Genomic DNA, 16905 nt, shown 5'->3' with positions numbered 1-16905 from the left:
ATTTGACTCTAGGAGTATGATTTTCAGTAGCTAGGCATTGCATGTACTTACACACATGAATTTTCTCCTACCAAACAGGCATTAAATGTGGTTGCATTGTCATCAGTGATGGGCTAAATGTCTTTGGATGCAGCAAGCAATCATTAAAATGAATGGGAGCCATATTCAAATGTATCCTAGGACAGAACAATCCCTTTGTATTATGCTTTGAAATAAAATTAAATATATGGTGTGAAATCCAATCCATGGAGTTATACCAGCGTTGAACTTGGCCCTTGACTGCTATGAAGATTAAGACAGCACGACCACAAAATGGTTATTTCAAGCTTATAACAAATAGGACCCAAAAAGGCGATTGCTCTTGTCTTTGAAGTAATTTGTACAGTTAAGTGGTAAACAGCTTTGTTTAAATATTGCATTTTTACATTGTACTAGGGACAGTCTAGAGTCGATTGTTTTTCCAAAGTTCGAATGTATTTGTAACAAAACATCTTCACTATTCAATGTTTGTGTCTGTATCTGTGTTTCTTATCTCTGTGTTCCTGTTTTAAGGCTTCTTTGAAAAACTGGCACTTTTGATTAAAGGTATTAAAATATTAGTTGGTGGAGAATATTTATATATTGAAATAGCCAAGAAGAAAGAACTGACTTTTGCTACTTAAAAAATTAAATAGTGTGGGCCACAGACTGTCACTCTTCTTAGCACTTTGACTCCAGGAGGAGCCATTCCAGTCCCTCGTTTCCAATGGACTTATATATTACTCAGTTTGGTAAGTAAGAGTGGCAGATTTTGGTATTGTGGGATTTATGGATCTAGAATTTGAGGTCAGATTGTGATGCTTATACTCTTCTTGTTTATTACAGTTAACCCTTTCTTCCAATGCCAGTGCCCAGCTTCTGACACTACTGCTGATTGGTAGCAAAGTTCTTGGGTTTGAAGGTCAGCGTCTCAGTAATATATGGAGATATACCTATCTCATAGAGCTGGAAGGGACCCCGAAAGGTCATCGAGTCCAGCCCCCTGTCTTCACTAGCAGGACCAAGTACTGATTTTGCCCCAGATCCCTAAGTGGCCCCCTCAAGGATTGAACTTATAACCCTGGGTTTAACAGGTGTGATAGACCCAGGCCAGTTGGGTACAGCAGAATAGCAGAAGGCAGATATACTGGCCACTGGATTAACAGTTTTCTGTTCCCTGACTGACCAGAGCAGGGGCTGCTCCAGGCTAATGAGAACACCTGACTCTAATTAACCTGTAAAGAGTCAGGTGAGGCCATTCAGTTAATGTGACCACCTGACTCTAATTAAGGCCCTTCTGTTACTATAAAAAGGGCTCACTCCAGTCTGGCAGGGGAGCCAGGGGAGAGGAAGTGCGGCTGAAGGGCTGGTTACTGAAGACACCCTAAAACATCGTTAAAGGAGCCCTAAGGTAAGGGTGAAGAAGGGAGAAGCAGGAGAGCTGTGGGGAAGTGGCCCAGGGAAATGTAGCAACTCTGGCAGTGAAAGGTTGGCTGCCAACAACTGCTACCATTAGGGTCCCTGGGCTGGAACCCGGAGTAGAGGGCGGGCCCGGGTTCCCCCCAACCCACCACTACAGGAAGAGCTCCTGGAAGGGAAAGTCAGGTCCCTGTCAGGACAGGAGGCTGAACAGAGACTGGGGGAGTTCTCTCACCAACCTCCTTGCAGCCTATGATGAAAAGGGCTCAGTAGACTGTAACCCTGGCCCTAGAGAGAGAAGGGCTACGTGGAGGGTCAGAGTGAGCCACTGAGGCTAAGCATAAACCGCCTAGAAGCGCAGGACCCACCGGAGCAAGGTCAGAGCTCTGCCACACAGGCCAATGCTCAAACCACTGAGCTATCTCTCCCCCTCAGTAGAGGAAAAGTCTCCAGTTGGGCACAAAGAAAAACCAAGGAACATGCAGTTAGTGATCACCTGTGAAAAGTTGACTTTCCTAGCATCACGTAGGAAATCTGTGGCTGAGGCAGGGATAGAATCCAATTTAGCATTCAACTGTCTTAACCACAAGACTATTCTTTCTTTTTCTGCAATCCCCTATCTCAGTTGCATAGCTTCCAGCTTCTGTAACTAATGAAACAGGGTCCTATGGACGGCAGCCTCCTTCACAATACAACCCTGTGCACTGAGTGAGGCAGGCATCCTGTGGAAAGAACAGTATGTTTTCATGTATTTAAAGACTGCACTCTTAATGAGGAGTCTGAATAAGGGCTGCTTATTTCTGGCATTTCCTAACTTTTGAGTGCTTGATTTTGCAATCTTAATATTCTTTTAATGCAATTATTATTAACAATATATCTTGCTATTTAAAAAAAAAACCTGGAAAAAAAATATGTTCCATCATATGGAACCATATTGACTCCTCAGTTGGTGGCCAACAAAGTTGCAATTACAGCTGGTCAAACTTTTGTGACTGAAATTTTATCAGAAAATGCTGATTCAATGAAATCTAAACGTTCTATGCGGACATGTCTATTCTGTCAACACTTTTAACAGAATATAGGCAGGCTGGTCAGCCTGTTTGTCTGGCTTCCTTCCATCCCTCCTGGCTCCCTGGCAGTCTACATGCTAGGCTGCCTAGCACCCCAGCATCCTGTCTGATGGCTTGCCTGGCTCCCAGGCTGCCCAGCTCCACATCTGGCTGCCTGCCTAGGTACCTGAGATACCTGAGTGCCCGGCTTCTGAGGATGCCTGGCTTGCAAGTTCCCTGCACTGGTGAGCTTCTTAAGATGTCCAGTTGCCTGCATGGCCGGCTGCCTAGCCAGTTTGCAGGGAGCTGGCGGCCTGCCTACCAGGTGGAGAGCCAGGCTGTGCCAGCCTGTCTCCCAGGCAGGCAGCTGGTGCTTGGCAAGCCCAGGCAGCTGGTGAGCAGGGCAGTCACACCCACCTGCCGGGGGACAGCTGGAGAACCAACAAGCCCAGGCAGCAGGAACATTTTAGTCCCATGAAAAATGTTGAGGTTTTGAATTTTTGTCCTAATTCAGGCCAATTTCTCCCCACCCCCCACCCCCCCAGAAAAACAAAAAAAAAACCCTCACTGTGTTTTTAGTGGGATGGAGATTTTGTTTCCTGGCCAGCTCTAGCTGGGCCTTTAGATCCACACCACTGACCGCTACCAAACAGTGCTGCCTGTAATGAAAAGAAAAGCTGTTTGTGTTTAGATGTGATGGGGAGTATCTCCATTCGTTCTGGGCTCGCTCATATGGGCTGAGCAGTTCCTCCAGTATTTTGAGCACCCTTAGCTCACACGATCTGCCAGTGGTGGAGTTAAAGGGGTAGGGAATTGACCTCTCTGCTCCCAGCAGCCATTAGGTGCCTTTTCAAGCATATTATGTAACTGACAAAAGGAGGTTTATTACACGAATTTTCACATGCTCTGGTGGTGTGACCTGGGGGCACCAACCACCCACAACAATGTTTTCTGGCCCCACACTCCAACCCTAAACCCAGCCTGGTGCAGAGGGCAGGCCTTGGTGGGGGTGAAAACGGAGCAACCTGCCCTGCACATTGTGACATGGCATTGCATGGCCCTGCGACCTGTGGGCTATGTTGCAATGTCACTCCAATTTGGTCCAACTGCCCCTCCACTATGATGGAGAGGCAACCAGGCAAAAGTTGAATGGCTCTGCAACCCCATGCACAAGGTCTCAAGGCCCAGCCCTGCAGAACAAGAGTCACTGCTGCTGGGAGAGTGTGGGGCAGGTTTGCTGTCCCCCACCCCCTCCAGAGCTTCCCCTTTGCATCAGGCTAGGATTAGGATTGTGGTGCTGGGGCAGAGGGTGCTGCTACGGATGGTCAGTGCCCCCTCATCAGGAGGAGGAGGAGGATTGCACCTAGGGCTTAAATTCTTATAGCGTACTTCCCAGAGTGCCATGTGCCACACACCCGCCCTCCCCGCAGTGTGCTATAAAAGCTGCTGCAGGGGGTTTGAAAATATTTACCGGAGCTCTGCTCTGGACAGCTACAGCTGAATTTAAGCCCTGATTGCATCCATTGAATACGGAGGCTACATCTACCACTGCTTAGCAATTCTGTGTTAGTTTTAGTGGTCATAATACACAGGCATGAGAACATGTGAAATTGGCAAGCCAGTGGGTATAATTGAAGGTAGCACCACCAGTGACACATTGCCCCTCCTGGTTTCAAAACCTGGCTCTGCAACTGGACGGAGATGATGATGTTTTGGGGAGTGGGCTTGCTTTTCTAAGTGGAAAAAATAATAAGACCATGGCCCTGTCCCTCCATGTATCATCATAGATGCTTTATGGGGTAGCACCAGTAGAAACGTAGGGTGAAATCCTGGCCCCAGTGAAGTCAGTGGGGGTTTTGCCATCTCAGACTGTGGTCATCATTCCTTGTAAGTGGGGTTGGGCCTGGTGAGTATGTGGGTGAAGGATGGAAAGGGGAATCAACATACTTATTTTATATATATATACTCGTGCTGGACTGCTGAACTTCCATTACAATTTGGCATGGTTGCTTTTAAAATTCAGTGTCAGTGGAAAGTATTCTGTTAGAAAGCTCCAATTATCAAAAGTAGGAAAACTCTCTGAAGATGTTCAGTGTTTTGAATGATGGAATATATTTGTGCAAGGATAAAACCTACAGTAATGCAGGAAGAGGTTTAAAGGTCACATCACAGTGTTCCTTTGCTTTGGCCTTTTACTGCTTATTAGTTTTCAAATCACCTCCCCTTATGTTGTGCCACTATAAACAGAAGAAAGAGTGATGTGATGCTATTTTGAAGTGACAACCCTATGTAGAGTTGAACGTATTTACTTTGGAATGATGTACAAATTAGGAGGTGGGGAGAGAACCACGCATTTCAGTAATATGAAAACAAAATGAATATAGTGTTTGGTTAGTACAGCGTAGCAGTTGTACTGAAACTTCCATTTGAACTAAACAGAAGTTCTGCCTAGAGGAGACTAGATGTCTCCTAGTTTGGCTTTTGTAAACACATTATTCTTGCATTTGTTTCTCCTCTTTTAGTTTCCATTGTACAGGTTCTGTTGGCTGACCTTTCCCACTGTGTTCCTACAGCAGTGTTACATTTGACTACATCATACCAATGTTTGTGTTTAACATGATTTTTCTTCCTCTACTTCTCATCCCTATTGAGCTTTCTTTTATTATTGTTTGTTTGTACTGTGGTGGCACCCAGAGGCCCTGTTCAGGATGGCAGCCCCACCAAGTACTGTTTATACACAGAATAAAGGACAGTCCCTGCACCAAAGAGCTAACAGTCTAGTTTGTGACAAGGTGCTGAAATGGGATGCAAAGTCAGAAGGAATTGGGGAAGGACGATGAAGGGAATAACAACAACTTACATTTACTCAGGTTAACTATAATAAAGTCAATTAGCTAAGTTTAGAAAGGTATTTTTTCTTTATAATATCCTGTGGCTGAAAGGTCCATAGGTTTATTATACCTTGGGTTTAGAAAAATATTTCCTTGTATCTGTTTTAAATATGTTTCTCTTCTCATTCATTCCATCTTGTTCGTGTATGGTAGTTGGTAGGTAGGAGTAGCTGATTGGCATTTCTGTGACAATGATTTTGGATTCCAGGGAGAAAAAGAACTACTCACAGAATAAACAAGAGAGAGTGTATACATATACAGATACACATATAGGAACATTGTAACCACCAGCTATACCACAGGCAACATATATACCAAAAAATAAACAAACATCCCTCTGTTCCAGGCTTGAATTAATATTGTGTCTATCACATAAATATCTGAGAGCCTCACAGGCATTAGTAATGAATTTAGTCTCCTGAGTATGGTGGGGAAATAGTATCCTTCCTTTACAGGGGAATCGGTATACAAGAGACTTCTTGTCTCCTAGGGATGCATCCAGTGCTTTAAGCACAAGACCATTCTTCCTCTCCATCTCCAATTCTTGATTCATGTTCTAGCTTCCAAGAATTGTGTTAGCCTTTTGAAATCACTTAGCTTCTCTTTCTTTCTCCTTAAACATTATCACTGCTGTCTACATTGTCAGCTGGACACACACAAGCGAATATGGCTTATATTATGGCTATTTTTCTTGTAGTGAGGTATCTCTTTAATCTATGCTTAATGATGCTTATATGCTTCTTTCCCTTGCTGAATACAGGTAGAACTCAGAACACTACTGAATCTATCATCAGATATAGTTTGGAATTCCATTCATGCTTTGACAGACAAGACTGTGTCCCAAAACCAACTCTATGCAAGGTTCTTATGCTATTCTTTCTTCTACGTTGTTTAACTTTGAAAAGAATATACTGCTAAAGAACAGTATGACACACAAAAGGAAATATGGGACGTGTGTTTTGGAAAGCAATGTTTAAATGATCAATGTACGTTTTGAATACAATAGGTGAAATCGTTGCTTGATTGAAGTCAATCGGGAATTTTGCCATTGACTTCAGTTGGGCAATGATTTCACCCAATATATATGGTGGTTACAGGCACAATTCCTTATTTTAAAACAAAATGTGAGAGTAGTACAAATGGCAGGCAAAAATCTGTTAGCCTACAGTGCATTAAGCCATTATTGTGATAATACAAATGAATTACTGTGATGAGGTTATTCTAGGTAGATCCTACTAATTTAAATAAGGCTGGCTAAAGTGATTTGTATATGGTGAATCACATAAAGAGTACTGAGTTGTTTCTCCTAGCACTTGAAAATTTGTTTGTGTGCATAAACAATATTTGAGTTGACAGCCAAAGTGGCAAGGCACATTGACCTGAGGCAATAAATATCCAAAGCCTTACCTTCTTATTGTGATTGTTAAATGAACTATGCAGTACAGAATTGATGAAGAACCAATGTTAGATGGGAGAAATAATCAAAAGAAATAGAATGTTACTGTCACCATCTGAAAGAACAGTAATAATACTTAGCTCCTATATAGCACTTTTCGTCAGTAGCTCTCAAAGTGCTTTACAGTGGAGGAGAGCATCATTATCCCCATTTTACAGTGGAGAAACTGAGGCACAAGGAGGTGAAGTGCCTTGCCCAAGGTCTCCCTGCAGGCCAGTGGCAGAGCCAGGAAGAGAACTCACATCTCTCATTAATCATCACCCCCTGATTTATAACTTTGAAATTTGGTGCCACCAGGCACATTGTGTATCACCCTCGGACAAAAACATGATGAAGATGGGTCTTTACATGCAATGAGAGTTGCAAGAATCACACTTAAGAGGAGACATAATTGTCAATGTATTTTAGTTAAGGGATATGGGATATTTCCCATGGCACAAAGACTGTTGGGTACTCAGCTCACACTGAAAGCCAGTGGTAGTCGGGTGCTTAACTCACGTGTGCCTTTGAAAATCTGCTCCTTAATCTGTATCTTCCTCCAAAGGTTCTCCATGTATTGTCTTTTATTCATTTTTATTCTCCCTCCAAATCACGTAAAGACAAAGTGCAACCAAATAAGTGCAACCAGTATCCAATTTTCTGGAATTTGAAACATGATTTTAAGGGCCAGCTTGTGGTAGCATCAGTCATACAGTATTGGGTAGTACCTCACCCCACATATAGTTCCAATGAAGTGATTGAGGCTATGGGTTGACTAAGATGTTACCCAATGTTACACCATCTGCCCCAAATTTACATTGCTGGTCACAGGAAACTTGGGAATCTGAAGTCATCCTCTTTACCTGATTCCTCAGTGCTATTCAGTATCGTAGCCAGTGTTATGACCATGAGTTACTGAAATATTTAAGGTTATTGAACTCAGCTTACTTTACAGAAAACACAGTGGTAACATGATGATGCTTGGTAAAAGGAGCTTCAGCTGTGGGGCCATTCCTAATCATTCAGTTATTTTATGAAAGGAGATGAATGAAGGGACATGAGAAAGAGAAACAAAAAAGCTTCCAAACAGAACTATTTTCTGCATATCATAGGTCAAGTCTGACAGTGTCACTTTAAGAAATAGCCTTGTGTGTCTGGCATAAAGGACTTAGAATATTATGGCAATAGGTAGCATAGAAAATGCTAAGATAAACAGGCATTGTGAAAGTGTGCAAAACCTGGTCATCTGAAAGAAAGAAAATCAAGTAATTTAAAATCAGCAAAGTGAAAGCAGAGACTGATAGGAACTCTGACCAGAGGTACATCCAGTTACCCTTGCAGGTTAATTTGAAGCTCCTCTTCATTATCTCTTGCTTGTAGTTTCCATGACAATGCACATTGTGGTACTGACCCTTAAAGAGAGGCCTCTTCCAGGTAACAGTCAATGTCATTAGTTATTGTTTCTGACTTGCTCGGTTACCATTGTGACACCAAGGAGGTCTTTCTAAAAAGTAGGTTCTCTGAGCGATCAGTCCTCTGGAGATTGAACTCGATTAATTTAACGAGCATTTTAATTTCCATAGAGCCTGGAGAAAGTGGGGGCATATTGTTGCCACCTCTCCATGTCCTCACATGTATTTGAACACCACTGCTTTTGGAATTTCACTTATACATTAAGAGAAACCCTGAAGTCCTCTCCCCGACCCTTTCTTTTTCAGTGTGGTGTACATAGAGGAAAATCTAGAATAAGAGTGGTTTGTTTTTCATTTTACTTTACAATAACAGCTGCTGCTCAAAACCAGCGGGTACCTCTGCTAGTCTAAGCCAGTTTAGGGAGATAGAATGGCTAATGTAAACAGCCTGGACATTTGAAAGACATTGGAAAACACAATAGAAAGGAATAGACTATACCCTTTACAAGGATTATGGGTTTGCAAATGTTTTCATTAAGGCTTGATCTGCAGCTGGGAGGTGCTGTACAGATCAGTTGAGGTTACATCATTGAGCAGGTAGGTTGACTGAATGGAAAATTATGAGCTCTTGAATGAAGTGTTAATGGATATTTGAAACCAAAAATACACAAGATTTATTTTAGAAAAAGTCCACTTCCTGTTTCAAAGTTTATATTCAGATGTGGCGTAGGATGTTTCTACGCTCCCTCTATCATCTCCGTACCCAAGGAAGTATACATTTCCCTGTAGTGGTATTTTTAGGAAAAAATATTTATGAAAATGGCTTGCCATAAGGATGTTCTATTGTAGTTTGGGGCTCTTTTATCATTAGCATCACACCCTTATTACTTTTTTCATTAAAATATTTTATTCAGAATATTTTTACATAAATAATGTAAACTAAATAAATAATAGAGAGCACAGAATGTGGTCTCTTTCTCTCCTCTTTGTTTTTTATTCTTCTGTAAAATTGCACTATTATATAGTTTGTGAATGCGCATGTTAAAAAGAAAGGACAGCACACTGTGAAAGCTCCATGTACAGATTTTGGACAATATGTAGACAATTCATTTTATGAATATCTCTGTTTTATTCAGAGATGGGCCAAAGCAAAACCAGAGATCCAGAGTCCCCATGTTTTGTTAAAAATCCAGAACTGAAATTAGCAACTGTTCTTTTTCTCTTTAATAGTCTGGTGCAAAACATTCGAGCCAAATATCTTTTGTGTGTTTGAAATCTGATTCAAATATTGAACCTTGCATCCACTTGTAATGTTTTATATTCAGAAGTGAAATCACTAGCACTAGTCAACCATTTTTTAATTTTGTGTATTCACTGTGCCTGATGATATCTTCTGATGAGGGGAGATCATAGCCATTATAGGATCCTTCATTATTAAGCTCAGCACTGACGACACTATGGAAGAGTTATTGACACTCTGCACAGTTTTTATCTTCCTGGGTGCCAGCAGACTTACAATAAACAAGAAACTTGCCTTTTGCTGTCTCGTATTTGATGCAGACAGTACTTAATTTGTAATGAAAGAGGTCCCGGGGCTCAAGCAATTTTTTTACTTTCATAATTGACACAGCAAGCCCAGAGGTGCCAGGGCTCAGCCTCGGCAAGCCTGGCACAAATTAAGCACTGGATCCAGAAAGTGCAAAGTAAAGATCTTGTCCACTTAGCAGAACCAGAATTCAGTCCTGGGCACTGGGAAGCAGACAGTTTGCCACAATAATTAATTATGGCTTGTGCTGAATACAATACAGTAATCTGGTTCAAGAGGGCAGTTGTCATGCTCAGTTGATCTGTTAATATTGGCACTAACTCAAGTTCATAAAACTACTTTTAATAGAAAACATATTTTACTAATGAGCTTTTTCCATTGGGACATCATTCTCTATTGTTGTCTGAAAAATTGTCCAGAAAACTAGTCAACAAGAGACCGCAATTGCACTTACATTTTCCTCCCTCCCTGTCAGGACTGGCTCCAGCTTTTTTGCTGCCCCAAGCGGCGAAGGAAAAAAGAAAAAAGATAAAGCTGCGATCGGCAGCACTTTGGAGGCAGCGCTACTGCACCGCTTCATTCTTCAGCAGCAATTCGGCGGCGGGTCCTTCCCTCCGAGAGGGACCGAGGGACCTGCCACCGAATTGCCGCCAAAGACCCGGACTTGCCACCCCTTTCCGTTGGGCACCCCAAGCACCTGCGCTGGTGCCCAGAGCTGGCACTGCTCCCTGTTCTTGCTACAGCGCATGACTGGTCCATTCTGTGTGTGAACTTTAGAAAATAAAAATTATCTTGCTTTAATGCAACATGTGAAACCTAATATCTCTGAATTGAAGAAGACAGGAGTAATTACTGCAATGCCTGCTTATGTTCTGAATTTCCTTTCATTTTGCTAAAATTAACTGAGATTTGTATAGGGACAGACGGCAATGGGATGAATACTAACTGTCTTTTGCTAAAGCAAATGTATATGCACAAACTACTTTAAAATATTTTTAAATTAAATGTGAAACTAGAAGTAGACAAGTCACACCATGTTCCCCATAAGTGGAATTCTCCCCATCATGATGGCCAGCAGGAGGTCTATGCAGTGCTAAATTCACATCCTAAAAATAGGGTTTAAATGGAGCTTACTTGGTGAATTAGGTCTTTTGCTACCTCTCAGTGCATGGATGATTTTTACCTCATGTGTTCTGAAATTGAGACACAGATGGTAAAAGAACTGTTTCTGGATTGTTGGGACAAGGTGCATTCTAATACAGAAAACCCTGTTGCTGAAGATCATCATTTGGTTCAAGAGGGCAGTTGTAATGCTTAGTTAATCTGTCCATATTGACAGTAGCTCAAGTTTGTAAAAATATGTTTCATGGAAAATCTATTTTACTAATGAGAATCAACCATTGGGACATCATACTCTGTTGTTGATGATCGGTTTTCCTTTAATCTTTAGTCTTAAATGAATAAAGCATCTCAGGAGATACAACCATTATTAATACAATAACCCATATCTTGCTAAATATTTAGCATTCTGGAATCATTTCTGGGTCTAAATAAGTGATCCCTTAGAACAGCATTAGCACAAAGGAAAAAGTGATGGGATAAACATGGCATTGAACTGGGGCACCAGATCTTCCTATTTTAGGTCAGAGTTCACAGCTCAAGCCAATCTCTGCTAAGCTTTAACTATCATGGTGCTAACACTCCATCATGGTGTTAGCAGAATCAAGACGCCTAGCAAATTCACATCAAGATTTCATTTCAGGAGTGTTTAGGTCCAGAGTTTAGGTGATGGGGTTGCTTCTAAGAACTACTGACTTTTGTTTGTTTAAAAAAAAATGTGTATGCTATATTTACAGATGTTAAGGAGCCTTCTCCTTTTGCTCTACATCTGCCTCCTGGGGAATTTCTCATTAGGTTGTTTAGCCAAAGATTCTGATGAACTAATACGCACCGGCAATAATCATACTATGGGAAGTCTATTGATTTCTTCTCCTTTTTATTAATCCCTCACAGACAGTTATTTAATGCTGTAATTTGTGCACTTAAAGGGGAATTTTAGTGGCTCAATGTCAATTTAATTATCTCAGTCATTCACTGAATAGTAATTTCATGTCAGCTTGACCATAGCTTCCTTGAAGCTGCAGCATTTGGAAATATAATCAGATCTTTCTATGCTTGTGCTCCCCAGATAATTCTCAGAAACACACACACACATGCAGTTTTTTTTCCTCCAGGCCTCCACACAGCTTTAAGGGCTTGTTTATTTTGGCATCTGATTCAACGCCAAATCCTGCTAGACTTACACAATTAGTCTGCAAGGTGAGCAGGACGTGGCCGTAGATCTTGGCACTAGAGATGTAGATATTAATCTTCATGAAGCAAATAGGCAATCAGTGACCTCACTTTCCAGAACCCATCATGTCATTTGCTGATTTATATGTCTGAGTATGGACAGGATTAAGAAGCTTTCACATGGTGTGGATCTAATTCATATATTTACAGATAGATTTGACAGCTTAAAAACTCTGCTTTAAAAATTTATGCAACTGACTGTAGATTGTTGTATTTAGGATATGCTGTGTTTTGTTTCCTCTGTCCAATACATCAGGTTATCTGGGTTACTACATATCTCATTAGGGCAATGAGAAGGGCTACAGTGACTTCTTATTCCTCCTAGGGGGAGGTTCATGTCTTAACCATGTTTGCCACAATAATATATTAGCTTCAAAACATTGCTCCAACAGGGTCAATAACTATAGATCAACGTGTTCCCTATAGGAGGCAGGAATTTTTATAAATTTGGATTCAGTAGCACTGATGTAGTCATTATGAATTTATGCATTGAGTCCTTGCAGGGTTGGGAGGAAATAATGTCTTTGAGAGTGTCTGTCCCCCTCCCTATCAGCAGAGCCCATTTTCTTAGTGCCAAGGGAAAAAGAAAGCATGCCATGTAGTTCACTTCCTTCACATAAGTCTGGATGGAAAATACTGTGGCTTTTAAAACTGCAGCTTTCAATGAGAGGCCTGGTCTGAACTCCAAGTCTTGGTTTGTCATGTTCCCTCTGGACGTTCTTAGCCCTTAGAGCCGTAGGAAGGGAGTCCTTTGCAGCATTCCAGAGGGAACTTTTCAGTCAGTTAAAGAGCAATAGGAGAGGCCCCAAAGGGAGTTCTGTCTAGTCCTTCCTGAGGGACGATAAGATGACTAGAGCTGGCTGAACATTTTTTTTTGACAGAACATTTTTCCATTGGAAAGTGCAGTTTCATCAAAATCTAAATGTCATTTTAGGAACATGTCAATTTTGGTGACATTTTCTACTGGAAAACTTAAAAACAATTTGTTTCATCTTTCTTGTATTTTGATAATGTTGAAATGTTTCACATCAACTTTATTACTTTATTTAATTTTATTTTGACTTTTATATTTAACATTAATGTTAAATTTATGTATTATATTTTACATTTATGTTACATGTTTTGATGTTATCTAAATGAACCAATTCTTCAAAATCTAAATCCTTTTGGAATTTGCATTTCATGGGAAATGTCAAAATTTTGACTTTTCATCCTAATTTGGGACATTTTTCCCCCCAAAATATTGTAATTTCTTGCTGGATGGAAATTGCACTTTTTGATCAGCTGTAACAGTGACCATTGCATGAGGTCTCACGGGTGGGGAAGAAACAGGGAGATCCTCAGTGACACAGCATCCATTCAGAAATGATTATTCTCCCAGGATACAAAATCTTGATAATTTCTCAGTCACGTTATTATCGAGGTAGCTGGTGAGATTTTGGCTTAGGCAGGTGTGAAAGGTGAAGTGCAATTGATAATAAAAGGCCTCATGCTGAAAAGTTCCCAAACTTTACTAGGTTTATTTGAACTTAGTAAAAAGTATAGCCAGTCTGTATCACTGCCAATGGATTGGAGCTAGTTTACTTCTGAGAAAGAAGTAGTAAAGAAGAGCTGAGAGAGAGAGAGAGTGGGAGAAATGGTAAAAACTTCACAGAAATATAAATTTGTGCTGAAAAGCCTCTGGATATTCAGCTACCCTTTGGCCATATTCTGCAAGACAAAACAGAGTGAATGGGGCTCAGTTTTATTCTTGACATCTTTACTTTGGCAGAGAACATTGTAGAAGATAGTAAATTGCTTCTTGATCTGATTTTAAAAAACCGGATACTTTACACCAGCAATTAGTTTCTCATTATTGTAGTCCTACTTAACATCTAGATTTCAGAGATTTCTATATACAGCATCCTGTATTTTAGAACCAGGGAGATAACAAGGTATCTATTACAGTTGAATAATTTTTTAAGTTAGACTAGAGTTCATATATTTATCTGGGATTTAAGATCTCAGCATTTTAGATGAATCAGGAATATCTGGTCTTGTTAAAACCTAACTACATTTTTTGTGAATGTTAATGAAGCATACCTTATAACTGTTTACTTTATTGTACAAGATGCAAGCCATATTTCTTTAAAAATTATTTCCACAGTCCAATAGAACTGCAAATGCTCCTCTATGATGTTACTAATATTTTCACTTTCATTGATTAGTGCTGCGGTGTTTGGATTTCACACTCTTTTGGGGGGATGTTTATTTACAAACAGATATTTTTCATTTGAAATCTTTTAAAATGTAGAAACATTTCTCTTGGTGATACACTGTATAAATGTTTCTTTTTATAAAATTTTATTTTGGGACCAAATTTAAATTGACAATAGTTTTAAGTCCATAAAAACCTTTAGTCCACAAAATGATCAATAATATGAATGATTTTAAACAACAGGTCTTAAAAATAATTGCTCTTTAAACATGCCGGTAGCATCTGTATGTGAACTGCATGGATTGCAAATGAAATTTACCTGTAGTAATTAAAATAAGGTTTTATTATTAGTTCCTTTTAAATTATTCTAAGTGATCTTAAACAGAGCTACCTTGTAAAATAATGTCTATCCTAAATGGTTTTTGAGCACAAATGCATTCCCTCCCTTATTTCATGGCAGTCATTAAATTATTACAAGATCTGTGGGATATTTTCCATTAAGGTTTCATAGGATGTATAGAATGCAGCTTTCTTCTATCTTTTTTTCCTTCTTGTAAAAAAGAGACAGAAGATCTTTCAGCGCTGCCTATCTGTAGGAGGTCTGGATCCAGGCCTTACTAAGGCCATCAATTTTTGTCTTTCACAGAACAAGAGCCAGTTTTTTGTCTTCACTATCTGACAAGATTACCATGTCTTCCTCAAGGGGGTGGGGTGTGGGGAAGGAGAGGGAGGGAGGAGAGAATCACATCCTCAAACATAAACTGTAAAGATCCTCTTCTTCATGTTGTTATTGTGAGCCACATTGTCATTAATTACAGCTCAAAGCTGCTTATTGGGGGAATGATATGAGAGAGACGTCAAATGGTCAGCAGAACACTAAACTCTGCAAAATGGTATTCCTCATGAATTTGTTGCTGGGCAAAGGTGCTGTCATGAGAGCCTTGGAGATTGAAATCTCTGTTTTATCCACATGAAAGGCTTATCACCAGCAGAAACAGTGCAGATTTCCCCCATGCTGTTCGACAATGTGCCTTCACCTCTGCGAGAGAACATGACCACTTTGACAGGAGAGAGGGGTTCAGTCTCCAGGCCTATTTATTCCTTATCCAACCTGAGTAAAATTAGTGCCCAGAGCCATGGTACTTTTTGTGATAAGGACCAACCCACTAGGAACTGGACTAAGGCTACCAATCCATTTTCCACAGGTTTTTTTGTTTTTTTCAAATTGGAGATATACCTATCTCCTAGAACTGGAAGGGAACCTGAAAGGTTATCGAGTCCAACCCCCTGCCTTCACTAGCAGGACCAAGTACTGATTTTTGCTCCAGATCTCTAAGTGGTCCCCTCAAGAATTGAACTCACAACCTTGGGTTTAGGAGGCTAATGCTCAAACCACTGAGCTATCACTCCCCCCAAACAAACAGGTATCCAATTGTATATGATATCCAGAAAAGATACTTGCTTTTAATTTTCACTCTTAGATTGTTAAGCTTTTTAGGGCAAGAACCATCTTTTTTGTTCAGTGTTTGCACAGTGCCTGGAACAATGGGGTCCCAGTCCATGACTGGGTCTCCTAAGTGCTACCACAATACAAATAATTCAATTAACCTTTTATTATGTTAATGTCAAATGAACATAGACCAACTCTAAAATATTTTAAACCTAAAGTCAAACCACAGTGTGTGTGTGTTGCCACAGTTCATTTGATCTTATATAAAACCAAAACTCACACTGGGATTTTTATTTTTAACAAATCAGTGTAAAAGTTTCAATTATTTTTATAAAACCGGGCAGGGCTACTTGAATATTTCATCATTGGGATTGGTAGTTGTGAAAGAGGGGGGGAAAGAAGCTAAGTGAATAAATTCTGCTTCCTCATTTCTTCTCCTTGGCCAAACCTTGTTTTTAACATGCTTTTAAGTTTTTCCTATTGTCATTGCCAGGCTGGCTGAGTTAGCTCTTCTGAAAACTGTGCTCTTCCCAACAGAAGAATCTGAGCCTAATTCATCCCTGAAATAACAGCACTGAAGTCAAAGGAGTTACACTAAAGATGCACTTGGCCCAGTGTTTTTAAAATGTCCATTCAGCTCAGTATGGGAACAGCAGAGGTAGGAGGCCATTACAATCTGGTGTTACTACAGTGCATTATTATTATTATTCACTTATGTGGTGGTAGAGTTTAGAAGCCTCAGCTCAGTTGGGCCCCCTTTGTGTTAGACTCTCTTCAGACACAGTATGTGACAGTCCCTGCCCCAAAGAGCTTGCAGGCTAAAAGACTAGGGGAATCGGAATGGACAGAAAATAGTGATTTATCTTCTTAAAATTTGAGATGTTAATATCAGAAGGGTCCAGGGATGCTCCTGAAAGGCATGAAAAGTTTGAGTCTTCAATAGTTTTTTTTTTATTGGGGTGCACAGCTCCTCTGTGTTTTCATCATTTCATAAGCTCTTTCACCCTTCATGTTTGTTAGGCTTCTGTTACTTGAAGTCTTTATTTCTCACTCCCTATGTGCAAGTATCACATCCCCCAGGGATGCTCATTAGAGAAAACATTTTATTTAGCTGATGCCTCTTTTCAAGCAGTGCA

At 40.4% G+C, this 16905-nt stretch overlaps 1 protein-coding gene across 3 annotated transcripts in view; it reads left to right on the top strand.

Moving 5' to 3' along the window:
- Nucleotides 1–16905, top strand: part of LYPD6B (LY6/PLAUR domain containing 6B) — a 178340-nt gene that overhangs the window by 113992 nt on the left and 47443 nt on the right. The window contains exon 10 of one of the 3 annotated variants that reach the window (XR_005586146.1): nt 6138–6224. The exons of 1 other annotated variant lie outside the window; for it this stretch is intronic. The gene's annotated coding sequence lies outside the window, so the exon portion shown is untranslated. Of the gene's footprint in view, nt 1–78; nt 532–6137; nt 6225–16905 lie in introns of those variants that run through there. One more of the 3 variants, XR_005586143.1, reaches the window with a different exon arrangement.

The sequence above is a fragment of the Mauremys reevesii genome, linkage group 11, assembly GCF_016161935.1.
Source record: "Mauremys reevesii isolate NIE-2019 linkage group 11, ASM1616193v1, whole genome shotgun sequence".
NCBI classification, from domain to species: Eukaryota; Metazoa; Chordata; order Testudines; family Geoemydidae; genus Mauremys; species Mauremys reevesii.
Note: the sequence above shows the minus strand (reverse complement) of the source record. Positions and strands in the feature narration are given on the sequence as shown.